General features: G+C 37.4%; 1 protein-coding gene across 1 annotated transcript in view; it reads left to right on the forward strand.

Moving 5' to 3' along the window:
- Window positions 1-9,882: 9,882 nt before the first annotated feature.
- Window positions 9,883-15,916, forward strand: part of LOC106879785 (Na(+)/H(+) exchanger beta) — a 72,429-nt gene continuing 66,395 nt past the window's right edge. Inside the window, exon 1 of the mRNA XM_089366425.1 lies at window positions 9,883-10,349. The gene's annotated coding sequence lies outside the window, so the exon portion shown is untranslated. The remainder of the gene's footprint in view (window positions 10,350-15,916) is intronic.

Raw genomic sequence — 15,916 nt, forward strand, 5'->3', positions numbered from 1 at the left:
ACGGACTCGTGGTACCAAGGTGGTACTAACCCTAACCCTAACCCTAACCCTAACCCTTTGACTGCGGTGATTAAATTTCACGGCCATTATGATGTTAATTATCCACCATAAAATAGAATTGATATTTTCTTCTTCTGCTATACTTATTTGAAATCTCTAGTACAGGGGTTTTCAAACTGTGGTCCGCGGACCACAGGGGGTCCGTGGACAGCAAATACTTTTTATGGGCAATTTGATTTTATATATGTTTTTTAATCGAAATCTTTTAATTGACAATAAACCTATTTGTTAAATACTGTTAAATAAATAAATGTAAAAATATATGTTATTTTAAGCAAATATTTATGTATAAATTTCATAAGTGTTTATAAGGGGGTCCCTAAGGTAAAGCCTGAAATATAAAGGGGTCCGCAAGTCAAAAAGTTTGAAAACCCCTGCTCTAGTAGGAGTATTTTTTTAAGCCTGGTATTTATTCTGTCAGCTTCTTTTGCCGAACCACTAAGTTACGGGGACATAAACACACCAACACCGGTTGTCAAGCAGTGATGGCGGACAAATACATACGCATGCATGCACGCACAGACTCACACACACACACACAAATTTATGTATGTATGTATGTATGTATGCATGTATCTATGTATCTATGTATGTATGTATGCGCGCTCATCTGTCCCATCATCATTACCGTTTGTCAACCAGTGTTGGTTTGTTTACGTTTAAATTAGAGGTTCGGCAAATTAAAACGACAGAATAAGTTCCAGACTTAGTGGGGGTGATTTGTTCGACTAAACCATTCAAGGCAGCGCTGCAGCATGGCCGCATGAATGAAATAAGTAGGAGGTTAAAGATGAAATATAGAAGGATTTCAGTTTAAGCTTTGTTATTTACGAAAAGGATTTTTCGATATCCAGTGAACTCTCAGTTGTGCTTGTAATTCATATTGATCAAGGAATACATCAAATCCATATATGGATTATTGAGAAAAATCTATAGACAAGGAATATCATCTATAAGACTTCACGCTGAAGGCGAAGAGATCAATATCGAACGAGGTGTAAGTCAATGAGATGTCAAATCATCCAATCTCTTTTTTTTTATTTCAGAAAGAAAAAAAGTTTCATTGCGGTAAAAATTTTTAAAAAACCCAAAAACATACAGAGTACCGCAAAAAATCTCTCACATTTTATAAGTTTACAAAAGTTTCAATGACAAAAATACGATGTATTAATTAATTCTCATAGACTTTCAAATATATATATAGCGTTCATATACACATAATTTTTCACGTCTGTCCGCATAGCCTTTTCCGTTTGTTTTCCTGTCTAGTTTTCTTTTCCGTTTGTTTTCCTGTCTTGTTTTTTGTTCGCCACTACATTCCTCCATGGCACAGGTTTAATTTGTGTATACAAATTTAATTTGCGGTCCATGGGAAGAGCCATTTTAACGATGCGTCCCTGCCCAACTCTTCGAAACGCCGGTGTTAAAACGAGGGTAGCTGATGAAGGAAAATGTTCTCTATGTGGCTTGTGTGTTTTCTGTACTCTGGTTATTATTATTTTCTTGTCTACGTTTTGTTTACAATGTCCTGTACCCAGATATGCACCTATATATACAGGTAGACGTAGGTATGCACATACCTGTACGTATATATGCATATACTCATTTATTATTTGTTTTATACACACACACACACACACACACACACACACACACACACACACACATATATATATATATATATATATATATATATATATATATATATACATACACGTATATATATATATATATATATATATATATATATATATATATATATATATATATATATATGTATGTATTTATATGCTTACATACATATGTGCATGAGTGTCTGCGTACGTGAGCATATGTGTGTGAGCACGACTCTGTGTGTGTGTGTGTGTGTGTGTGTGTGTGTGTGTGTGTGTGTGTGTGCGTGTACGTGTATGGATGTAACATCTGGTCATTTTCTGAGAAGACAAAAAACACAAAAAAACCGCGTGCTTTGTGGGTTTTTTATTACAGGTTATTACAATTACCTAATCGGTCAATAAGCATGTATGTATGTATGTATGTATGTAAGTATGTGTGTGTGTGTGTGTGTGTGTGTGTGTGTGTGTGTGTGTGTGTGTGTGTGTGTGTGTGTGTGTGTGTGTGTGAGTGAGTGAGTGAGTGTGCATGTAGATGTATGTATGAATTAGAATTAGGAGTTAGCGTTAGAGGGTAGATTTAGATTCAGATACTAGGGTTAGTGCTAGGAGTTTGGTTTGGAGGCTATTGGACGGATGGACGGACGGACGGACGGACGGACGGACGGACGGACGGACGGATGGATGGCCGGTCACAGTTGTAAAGCTACGGCTGAGCTGATATTTCTTTGTGCATGAAGGCGGCGAACTGGCAGAGTCGTTAGCACGCCGGACAAAATGCTTGACGGTATTTCGTCCGTCTTTACGTTCTGTGTTCAAAATTCTGCCGAGGACGAATTTGCCTTTCATCCGTCCGGGATCAATAAAATAAACACCAGTTAAGCACTGGAATCGATCTGATCGACCTATCACTCTCCACGAAATTGCTGGCCCTGTGCCAAAACCTGAAAGCGTTATTTCTTTGCGCATGCGTATGAGTCACATTTTCAGCTCATTCGCGAAATACAAACTGAATTGGATTCTATACTTTGTTTTAAAAGATTTTTTTAAAAAAAGGTGTTTTAGAACGTAAAGTCTGTAATACACAAATCGAGTTAACAGTCGATATAACTGCCTCTTGAATAAACAAAGCTATTTTTCAAAGCTAGAAACATCACGTTTTGCATCCCACGTCTAAATTAAACAAATTGCTGCATTCATGTAACGATATTTCTATTTATTTATTCTCTTCTTCTTCTTTCGCTACTCTCGCAGAATTTTGGCGATCTTCTCTGAACATATACAGCCTTTTAGGAGCCTTTCAAATTGTAGAAACGTGTGGAACAGCAAAATTATTTAGGGTAGTACATATTGATTAGACTATTAGCAATCATTGTGTGTGTGTTTGCGTGAAGGTGTGTTTAAAACTTCACTAAAGATGATGTTGATAATCCTATAAATTTTGTCTGTTGATAAAACGGCCGTCACTCGCAAGCGAGTGTGGTTTGGTAGCTTGTACCATACTTTCACTAATTGTTTTAGATGCCCGTGTAGTCACATGCAAGCATAGACACCTTTTCATCCCTTCATCTTTGACGTAGCAGAGTGTGGTGAGTTGTGCAGGTGTGGTTGTTGTTTGTTGTTTGTTGTCGTCTGAAGGGATAATTGGCTGAGTGACTGAATGAAAATGTATTTTTCGGGTCACGTGAAGAAAATTACTGACAACACCCACGAACAATTAGCAGAAAAGTTTATTATTGCACATTTTAACTGTGCTGGTCTTTTACAAATGCTAATAGCAATAATTACGTATTGGCAGAAACATGCTGTTTGAAGTTTACGACAAGCTTCCTGATACAGCAATCTGTGGCTGATCCATCATAAAAGGAAAATAATTGCGCCATATTCGAGGCGACGAGAATTACTGTCTACTATCAGTCATCCGTCTTAATCGGTTGGATGTGGCGAGAATGGAAACACAATATGCAGCTGCTTCAACAATCTGCTTGGCAAGAGGCGCGAGACGTGTGAATGAGTCGGCTCGTCTCAACACTCTGCAAAGAGTTGGTGCCAAAAGGGCTTTTTTTTATAGGGCATAAAAAGAAGATTCTAGAAAATCGAATCACGCGATGGCTTGACACTGATAGGCTGCATAATAGACTGATCACGTGAAACTACTGTGGCTTGATCGTGATGTCTGACCGGCTACCGAGCTATTCGGTCTCGCTTGGAAGCTACTGCGATTGACGAAATGGTGGACTTAAGAAGATATTCAACCACTACCGTGGCTGAATGATATATACATAAATATATGCATACATATATACATATTTATATATATATATATTATATATATATATATATATATATATATATATATATATATATATATATATATATATATATATATGTATATATATATATATATATATATATATATATATATATATATACGAATGTGTGTATGTATATATGTATGTATAAATATATACATATATATGTATATGAGGATATATGCGCGCGCGCGCACAAATATATATATATATCTATACATATATATTTATGTGTATATATATATATATATATATATATATGTATATATATATGTATATATATATATATATATATATATATATATATATATATATATATATATATATATATATATATACATATATATATATATATATATAAATATGTGTAGCAGGAGCATTTCACTAGTGAAAGCACATTGATATACGTGTGTATATGTATGGGTGTGTGTGTGTGTGTACATGTGTGTGTGTGTGTACATATGTGTGTGTATGTCTGTATGTATGCATAGATGTATGTATGCTTGTATGTATATATATACATATATATATATACCGGCATACCTCAACTTACGTCGCTAATTGGTTCCAAGTCACGTAACTTAACACGAAAAACGACGTAAAACGAAAAGTCATAGTAATCAACTTTATTAGCTTATTTCTGTTTTAATAAATCGTTTGGACGTATTTTCACGTGTATTTTCTAGGGTTTTCCACTTCAACATTGGCTTCTAGTTTGTTTGTTTTTTTGCTTCTATTAATCTTTATGCTTTTAATTATGTTTGCTGAGACCGACGTAAAGTTGGATACTTCGACCGAAGCTGACGTTTATTTTTACCCGTTAATTTCTTTAAAGGAAACGAAAAAGACGTAACGCGAAACAACGTAAGTTGATGTATACCAGTACTTAGTAAGCCAGCCTGAAAACGCTATCATCCAGAACAGAAAGTATTGCCGCATAATGGAAGTAGTAAGAGGTCAGCTGTACTACTGCTGTACTCTTTTGTCCGATCAATATTCGAGAAATACTCGAGGGACATCAAAGTTTAAGTGACAAAATACTGTGAAATGGATGATAATCAACGTTTTATACTTCGTTTTTGTGTCTGGTTTGCAAGATTACGTGAATTTTATGTGAATTTGTATGTTGATGCAAAATTTGTTGTGTTTGGGGAGAGTCATATTATCTCAATGCTTTGTTATCTAACACACTCACCGGTTCGATTTCCACTCATTTAAATTTATATTTATATTTTTTCTTCCAAAATTTTCGTTGCTTTTTTGCAACCTTGTGAATGGATGTTGATTCTGTCTGCTATTGCAATATTTTGGAAGAAAAGTAGTTTTGGAAGGAAAAAGTTTTGGAAGAAACAATATACATAATAAATGTGTGGAAATCGAACCAGTGAGTGTGTTAGATAATAAGGCATTGAGACAATATGACTCCTTCCCCCCCCCCCCCGTCCCCAGATACAGCAACGTATTATACATGCATACGTACATGTGAGGGTTGGCTGAAAAGTTCTTATGCTGACCATCGGTGTTGCAGTGCTTGGATCTCATTGGTGAAGAGGCTTTCATCCCATTGGTCAAAAAAAATCAACAGCAAATATGACGTCATCATCACTGCGCTACTGGTTCTCAGCCAATTGTTTTTTCATGTTGGGGAACAGGCGATAGTCAGATGGGTCCAAACTAGGAGATTAGGGTGAATGATCGACCAGTTAAAAGCCAGTCATGCACAACAGATTTTGAAAGTAAGGACTTGTGTGCTGGAGCAGCGTCCAGATGAAACATAACCCTTTTTGTCAGTTTTCCTGGGCGTTTAGTCTTGACAGCCTTTCGTAACCGCCTAAGCCAGTTGGCATAGAACTTTCCATTGATGGTGTGACCCTTTTGAAGGCAGTCAATAAACAATGACTTTTGAAACCCAAAAACTGAGGCCATCACCTTCCCTGCAAATGAAACGACTTTGGCCTTCTTTGGAGCAGGTGAGGAAGAGTGCTTCCACTGCATGGATTGTCTCTTTGTCTCAGGCTCAAAGTGATGAACCCAACTCTCGTCCTGAGTTAGGAAACGTTCAAAGAGACCAGCTGGATCTGCCTCGATATTAGAGTTTCCCGTGATGTCGTCAGCCTGGAGCGCTTTTAATCAGGTGTCAGAAGACGTGGCGACAACCGAGCAGAAACCTTCTTCATGTCAAGTCCATTGTTCAGAATATTCTCAGCTCTTTCACGGGATCTGCTAACAGATGTGGTGAGGACGGTATATATATTTGTATCTATAATTTATATATATATATATATATATATATATATATATATATATGTACATTTGTATAGACAGATATATATATATACGCACACATATATGCATACATATATATGTATGCATATATATATATATATATATATATATATATATATATATATATATATATATATATATATATGAACAAATATATACATACATATGAAGATATACATATGCATACATGCATGTACATACATACATACGCATACTTTCATACACACATACATACATACATAAACACACACATACATTCATACACACTCACACACACATACATACACACACATACGCACACACATACATACATATATTCATACACATATACATACATACACATAAATACATACATACAAACATACATACATACATACATACACACATACACACATACATACATACAAGTAAACTGTCAGTCTGGTTCAAAGTTTTTTTCTGGTGTTACGCGTCTGTTTTATCGATTATCGACGCCAGTGAATCATTCCTATAACGAAATTAGTGCTATCTAAGGTAAACATGGCCATATTCTAAATATAATTATCACCTCGTGACATAAAACATCACCAGTGGCTGCTGTTTGCTTCCTTCAGTTCCCTTTGTGCTTATCACTGACTGTGCAGTGGGGATGGGGGAGGTTTTGTCCTTTACATTGGCACTGCACGTGTGTGTGTGTGTGTGTGTGTGTGTGTGTGTGTGTGTGCTTCTGTACCTGTGTGCGTGTCTGTGTTCTTGGAGTCAGAGAAAAATGGACACATACAGTAGGTACTGCAGTGGGTATATTATTATTATTGTTGTTCAGTAGTTTTATTTTTATAACGTGCTTTCACTTCACTACCGAGCGCAGCTCTGTGTGCCTTGGGTATGTGCTGTGGTTTGCTGTGGTGCTCTTATGTTTACTGTATTGAAAGTGTTTTGCGTAGAATGTGTGCAGTACCCAGTAGTGCAATTTTCTGTATGTTATATATATTTGTAAGTCCTGGTGTTTTTGTTATGTATTTGTCTGAATATTTTTTTATTATACCTAAGGCACCTACTATGATAGGAATTGTTTCTGTTTTTAGATTCCACATTCGAGTTATCTCTATTTCCAGGTCTTTGTATTTTGAAAGTTTTTCCATTTCTTTTAGAGAAACGTTGTCATCTGCTGGTATTGAAACATCAATTAGAGGCATTTTTTTTCCTTCATGATCTTTGACAACTATATCTGGTCTATTTGCATTATTATTATTATTATTATTATTATTATTATTATTATAACGGTTCAATATTTGGTAGATTGAGGCAAATTTCTACTGCATCATCTGCTGCACCTCCGTGCTACTGGTATGCATGCAGCACTGTGTGTTCTTTTCTGCTGTGGGGTGCATGCAAACTCTTCCCAGCACTGAATTGTGTTAGTTTTTTTATTCTTTCAGGCGTGGTGCAGTCTTTTGTTATGTTACTGCATGTATTGTGTGTTGAGTGTGTAATACTTTGGTTTTCTAGCTTGCTGGTGGGAGTTTATTTCACTGGGCAAATGTTGTATAGAGAGTGTCTTGTATTTGTGGGTTGTTTTGTTTCGGTTGTATTATTGGATTGATAGTATCTTGTATAGGATGTTGGCTGTTCCTAACAGGGTCATTTTTTGAACAGTGTGTCGTATTGAGGATCCAGGTGTAGCTTCTACATTTTTGTTCATATATTATTTTTATCATGCCCAATGTTCCAATTATTATTGGTATTGTTTTAACCTTTATGCCCCACATCTTGAATATTTCAATTTCGAGCTCTTTGTACTTTGACAATTTCTCCACTTCTTTTTTGACGATATTTTGATCAGAAGGGACTGCAATGTCTATCAGTAAGCTAGTGTTTTTTTAATCCCCCAATCCTTGACTATTATGTCTGGATGATTAGCTTTTATTTCTTTGTCGGTTTGAACCGGTATATCCCAGATGATTGTGGCCTGATCTTTGTCTTGTACCGAATTGTAGAAAACACGATTCTGTATATGCTATTGTTTTGTTGTTTGTTCCTTCTTGAGCCATGCATGGCTTATAAGGGCCGATCTTCCCGGTTTCATTGGCGTATAGGATCCCCCCACCTGGATGGGACGCCGGTCCGTCGCAGGTGAGCTGCTAGATGCAGGAGGAAAGAATGAGAGAAAAGTTGTGGCAAAAGAGAGAGCAGAAGTTTGCCATGACACTTCTGCCGGTGCCGCGTAGAGATTAGGTGTTTCGCTCATAAACACACACTTCATGCGCGCGCGCGCATGTTTTCATGTGTCCACCTACCGAGTGACAACCTGTGTTGGTTTGTTTACGTTTCCGTAAACACCAAAAAAAGCAGCAAGAAGCGACCGATAGAATAAGTATCAAACTTTAAAACAATTCGTTCCGGAGTTGATTTGTTCGACCAAAACCTTTTAAGGCGGTGCACCAGCTTGGCCGTAATCCAGTGACTGAAACAAGTAAGAGATGTAAGATAATTGTAACACCCTCGAAAATGTATCTCTGTAAAATTTCCATGGGGCACTAGACTGCAGTTATGCCCTTCTGCTCTACCCCCTCTCGCTTTCGGTCATATGTATACCTATGCGTGTGTGTGTGTGTGTGTGTAGTATATTTGTATAAGAGAGTGAGAGAAAGATTTAAGGAAATTGTCTAACACTTATTTTGAATTTGTGTTTATATTTTGCATGTTAAATGTTTTGAAAATATTGACAGAGTGGAGTGAAAGAGAGAAGAGATAAGAGGGAAGGGTTAAAGTTAGACAGAGAGGGAGAGCGAGATAGGAGAAAATGTGAGACTTAGTAAGCGGGAAAGGGAACACAAAAAAAGGAGAGAAACGAAGTATTTCGGACAGAAAGGAAAAAAAAGAGAGAGTCAAGTATTAGTTTAGAAAGATAGATAGATAGATAGATAGAAATAACGAGAAAGGGAGAAACTTTGTGTGTGTATGTGCGTGCGTGTGAAAGTTGATTTACAAAAGAATAAAGTGAAACAAGATGTATGTAAATGAGAGACAGAGAGAGAGAAGGAAAGAAAAATAGAAAGAATGAGAGAGAGAAAAAATAAAAGAGAATGAGTGCAGTTGGTGACCAAAGGAAGAAATATTGAGTGGAAAAGAATGAGAGAAGGAAAAAGAAAAAAGAGATCAAGTAATATATATATATATGGCGCGAGTGGAGTCGGGCATTTTAAAAGACTTTGCGACTGTAACAGAGACGAGACATCCCGCAACAAAGTAACAAAACCCCGTCGGCGCCTCTCTTCCTCTCCCCCTTTCCCTCTCTGTAAACTTATATACTCCTCCTCTCTCGTTCATATCTTCATTTCTTTTCCCATTCTCTAAATTAATATTTCCTCCCCTTCTATCATTTATATCTTTATCTCTTTCTCTCCCTCTCTCTAAATTTATATCCCCTCTCGCTCGCATTCATATCTTATTATTTCCTCTTTCTCACTCTACAATCTATATTTTCTCCCCCCTCCCTCTCATTCATATCTCGATCTCTCTTTCCCCCTCTTTATCTCTCTTACCTCTCTAAAAGTGTAATTTCTCCCATTCTCGCTCTATTCCTCTCTAAATTTATACCTCCTCTTCCTTTCATTTATATCTTGTTCCTTGCTTTCTTTCTCTCTCCCCCCCTTCTCTTTCTCTTTATTCCTACCCTTATCCTCCTCCCACTCACACCTGTTATTCTTCTCTATTTCCTTTCCCCCCACTTCTATATCTTTTTAAATGCTTTTTCTATCAAAGTCCTTCGATTTATTCATTTATTTCTCCTTCCTAACTCTCTATTTTTCGTCATAAATCCATTCGGCTGACCAAACTCTACACCTCATCCACAATTCCTCTGCTCCTCATCACCACCTTACAATGTCCCCCCTGGTACCCAAAGTATCAGTTAATGAATCAACTTACAACCGACAGATACCTAAAACTCATTAAACAGACCTCTAAAACGGAAGTTTTTCATTTGCAGACAAAATTATTCTTAACGGTCGTGCGTTTATATATATTCTTTCTTCTTTGATCGTCACATTTTTTTGGAACATTTCCCAAGCGAGTCCAGCCAACAACATTGGCAAAGGTAATTGAAATCTTCCTACTTTATTCTTCACTGTTTGTTGTTTATATTTCAGTAATCAACCCGTGATTTACAACTGTGTTAATAATTTATGTTCTAATTATGATAAACTAATTTTTATTTCATATCATAATATCAACACGATGGTTAAATATCAAAGAAACAGGTTTGATTTGATACAGCGGGCTCTGCAAACACTCACGGTTTCGATTCCCATTCTATTCCTTCTGAAGTTGGGTGGGAAAATAAATAATGCTTTACAAAAATTGAGATCTTAAGCCTATATATATATATAAATATATATGTATATGTATTTAAAAAATCGATATAATTTACGATGTCAACTGGTCTTGTGTCAGCGGGAATATGACTAAGATAAAGATGTTTGTTTACTTAGAAATGACACTTGACCTGTAAACAAACACATGGCGAGGGGGGGGAAATGGAAGAATGAAGTAAATTCAGTCCAAGTACGCTACTCTAGATTATTGCAAATCCTTCCACTGCATTATTATTATTATTATTATTATTATTATTATTATTATAACAAACTATCTTCATAACTAATGTTTAAACAGTTCCTACAAAAACCTGCGAGAAAGCCTGTTTCGCACTAAGTTTATACAGGTTACTACTAGGATGTGTAAAGTACCCGGACTTCACAGGGTGGCTTCTTTCCTTGTTAGACTGGTGTTTGCTGGAGTCGAAGGTAATTTAGATTTTAAGGAAAACGGGACAGCAAAAAAAAATATGGGACATGTCATGTTAAAATGTGTGGAAATATTTTATATTTTTCTTACGTATTTTTTTGATGTCGGCAACAGTCGAGGATTTAGTTGTGGAAAATAATTTTTCGATTATGTGAGTGCGTGAAATATTTTTCCTTGGATCTTTTTTATGAGAAACTAGGCGGGAGTAAAGAACACGCACACCACCCGTTTTCAACTAACAAAAGAGGAAAGAAAAACGAAAAACCGGCGATTTCCCTACACTTGTATGAAAAATTCCGCGTGAAAGCGCTACCTGTCTTTATATATATATATATATATATATATATATACACACCACACACACATATATATATAATGTGTGTGTGTGTGTGTGTGTGTATAAACATTAAAATCCGATATCGTAAATTATAATCTGACACAATATGAAAGGTCTGCTCGTGTTGTAGTTGGACAAAAGAACCAGCGAAGAATGAGTCACTTGTGTTTCCATTATAACTTTATAAAGTTTTCAGTTTTTAAATTCTGCTGACCCAGTATTTTCAATTATTGTTCATTGTTATTGAAAATGGAAAATATATAGATTAAAGTTTTAAACAAGCTATATAAAAGCTTTCTCATTGAATAGAAGCTGTTTCTTCCGTTTTTTTTAAAACCGTTTCTACTTATAACTATTAAAGTTAAGTATGTTATTGTTATCGAAAATATGATAGGCTTTTTTTTTTAATTGGGCATATCTGAAGACAGGATGCGGATTTTTAGATAGGATGTTTTAATGGGTTATTCTGGAATGGGGCTGTAGGTAAGTGACGCGTGAATAAAACCTGTAATAAAGTTCTAAAAACTTTTTTTTTTGAATGGGTATGTATGTATGTATGTATGTACGGATATATTGAAGGATACGCGCATGAACGACGTGTGTGTGTGTGCGTGTGTGTGTATGTGTGTTTCTATGATCGAACATTTCACTTCCCAACCCCATAGTTTTGGTTTCGGTCCCACTGCATGTACTAGCGGAGCTAGAGTGTGTGCTACCTGGGGCGGCCCTTCAGTTTGCCGCTTCCGGGACTTCCACAAAAAAAATACATAGTTCCTACAGCAGACCCAAAAGTGGTGTCGCCCCCATAAAAGTGCCGCCCGGGGTGCCCCCCCCCCTGTGACCGGTGACCGCAGGGGTTGCAGGGGTTTAGCAATGGCCCTGAATCTGTCTTTCACTCTAAGGGAGAGGTCCTTAATTACCAACATAGGTAGAAGCTCTCTGAACTTTGCCCAGCCCGTTCTTATTCTCGCAACTACACTTTCAGAACTTCTTCCACCCCTGCTAACTCGGTCTCCCTGGTAAGAGAAGCTGTCTACTACTTCTTATGATCCCCCAAGCATTTGAGTGAATCTATTTTTAGTGCATATTTAGTGCTTATTGTCCCTGCACATTTGCCACATGCAAAGACTATTCATCATCATCATCATTTTACGTCTGCTTGCCATGCTAGCATGGGTTGGACGGTTTAACTGAGGACTGATGAGCCAGAGGCTGCACCAGGCTCAATCTGATCTGGCAATGTTTCTACAGCTGGATGCTCTTCTTAACGCCAACCACTCCAAGAGTGTAGTGGGTGCTTTTATGTGCCACCGGCACGAGGGCCAGTCAGGCAATACTGGCAACGACCACGCTCAAAAGGTATTTTTATGTGCTACCTGCACAGGAGCCAGCCCAGCGGTACTAGCAATGACCACGCTCGAATGTTGTTTTTCATGTGCCACCAGCACGTGTGCCGGTACATTAATATATATTGGGTTGGTGCATAATTATTGTGGCTTTTTTTCAACGAATTTTATTCAACAAAAACAATAACAACATGTAACAAAAACATCTTTAAATGATTATTCCGGAGCATATTCACCATCTACCTCAATTACTGCTACCCATTTGCTTGGCAGACTGTCAGACCGTCATTTAAAGATGCTTTTGTTAAATATTGTTATTGTTTTTGTTGAGTAAAATTTGTTGACAAAAAGCTGCAATAATTATGCACCAACCCGATGTGTGGTAAAGTAGCTTGCTTACCAACCACATGGTTCCGGGTTCAGTCCCACTGCGTGGCACCTTGGGCAAGTGTCTTCTACTATAGCCTCGGGCCGACCAAAGCCTTGTGAGTGGATTTGGTAGACGGAAACTGAAAGAAGCCCGTTGTATATATGTATGTGTATGTGTATGTGTATATGTTTGTGTGTCCGTGTTTGTCCCTCGAACATCACTTGACAACCGATGCTGGTGTGTTTACGTCCCCGTAACTTAGCGGTTTGGCAAAAGAGACCGATAGAATAAGTACTAGGCTTACAAAGAATAAGTCCTGGGGTCGATTTGCTCGACTAAAGGCACCGCTCCAGCATGGTCGCAGTCAAATGACTGAAACGAATAAAAGAATATATCACATTACCGAAATCTCAAAGCTACACGATGATGTAATGATTAATTCAAAACCATATGATTAAACACTTTATAGTGTCTCTATACTTAATAGTATCAATTCAATAGTGTTTGTGCCCTTTAATATTCTTATTCGCCATCTTTAAAAGCCAGCTTTTATTAACAGATATCAGTTCTTGTTTTGTCAGTGAAGTCTCCTGTGCTTTTTTTTCCTTTCAAAATAGAAATTTGATGCATGGCAAGAATTTGTCAATGACAAGTTTACAAACTGAATAAACCAATAGATCCTGAACATTCTCACACTCGACTGGTTTATCATGAGAAGTTGCTGTAGTAAATGGCTAATGACACCTGGCCAGACATGTGACAGACATAAAGTCAAGAACTAAACCAAGAATAAGATTCTTGAAATAAAATGAGCCAGAGAAGACTTTATCACCGAAGTTATTGAAAGTGTTATTTCCTCATCTCTGTTGTTGTCATCAACGTTTTAACATGATGTCCACTTATCCATGTTTGCATGGGTTAGACTGAATTAGTTGAGGTGGATTTTTTGTGCAGCTGGATGCCCTTCCTGTCACCAATCCTCACCTGTTTCCGAGTCAGGGGATATTGTGCCAGTGACCAGACATGTTTTCATGGAAGATTGGAAATGAAGGATACCGCTTGTATGACAGTGGCACTTGTTTACAGCTATCATACAATGTCAAGGGAAGGAGAAAGTAACACACACACACACACACACACACACACATGCATACATACATACATGCATATATGCATATATATATGCATGTATACATACATGCATATATGCATACATACATACGTATATACATACATACATGCATATATACACACATGCATACAAATACTTGCAAACATGCATACATACATATATTTGGAGAGAATTTATTCCCCTGGCGTCCATGCTATTCTTCAGCTACTTGCCTTATCTGGAATATTCTGCAGAGATTATCATATGGCAACCACCATAGAATATATTTGTTTTTCTTAGAGAATGGCTATCAAAGAATGTTTGGTTCATCAGGTTGTTCCCTCTCCAATCAATTTTTGTTCTCGATACATAAATATTATTGTAATCGATGGAATATTGAGGAATTCTATTCCTTTTCACCATTTCTTGCCACCATACTATCATCATCATCACCGTCATCATCATCACCATCATCATCATTGTCATCATCACCACCCCCATCATCACCACCACCACCACCACTATTGCTACCACCACCATCATCATCTTCATCTATTTAAGAAACAAGAGGTCCTGCAAAATTCCCTTTGTTGTTAGCAACTATTCAAGAGAGACCTTTATCTTTGTTGGCCCCGCTCATCTTGAAGGACCCATCAGGGCCAGGGGTTTCAGTGCCTTCACCCACAAGATTCCATCAAAATGGAATCAAAGTCCATCGATTTTGGTCAGTTTTGTTGGAAAAGTGTATTTAGCACTAGTTTCTTAAACAGATGATGGTGATGGTGATGGTGATGTCGATGATGATGATGATGATGATGATGATGGTTGTGGTGTTGGTAGTGGTGATGATGTAGATTGTGGAATAGATTTCTTCAATATCCCATTGATCACAATAATGGTCATTTATTGAGAAAAAAATTGATTGGAAATGGGACAAACCAATGAATTAAACATTCTCTGACAGCCATTCTTAGAGACAAACCAATCTACTCTCTGGTGGTTGTCATGTGATAAACTCTGCGGAATATTCTGGATAAGGGAAGTAGCTTTACTCTTTACTTGTTTCAGTCATTTGACTGTGGCCATGCTGGAGCACCGCCTTTAGTCAAGCAAATCGACCCCAGGACTTATTCTTTGTAAGCCTAGTACTTATTCTATCGGTCTCTTTTGCTGAACCACTAAGTTACGGGAATGTAAATACAGACACACAAACACACATACACACACACACACGCATACATACATATATACATATATACGATGGGCTTCTTTCAGTTTCCGTCTACCAAATCCACTCACAAGGCTTTGGTCGGCCTGAGGCTATAGTAGAAGACACTTGCCCAGACGGAGTGGTTGGCATTAGGAAGGGCATCCAGCTGTAGAAACTCTGCCAAATCAGATTGGAGCCTGGTGTAGCCATCTGGTTTCACCAGTCCTCAGTCAAATCGTCCAACCCATGCTAGCATGGAAAGCGGACGTTAAATGATGATGATGATGATGATGATGATATATATATATACATATATATATATATTGATGGTGGTTAGCTGGCAGACATTGGTTGTACATCTGGCAAGAGGCATAGAGGCATTTTACCCCAGCTCGTTACATTCTGATTTTGCCATTTTGTCTGAGGTGTGACACAGGTTCCAGTCTTTACAGATACCATTTTCAGTAATAACAGCAGCAGTAACAG

The sequence above is a fragment of the Octopus bimaculoides genome, chromosome 19 (genome assembly GCF_046866305.1).
Source record: "Octopus bimaculoides isolate indiv1 chromosome 19, ASM4686630v1, whole genome shotgun sequence".
NCBI classification, from domain to species: Eukaryota; Metazoa; Mollusca; class Cephalopoda; order Octopoda; family Octopodidae; genus Octopus; species Octopus bimaculoides.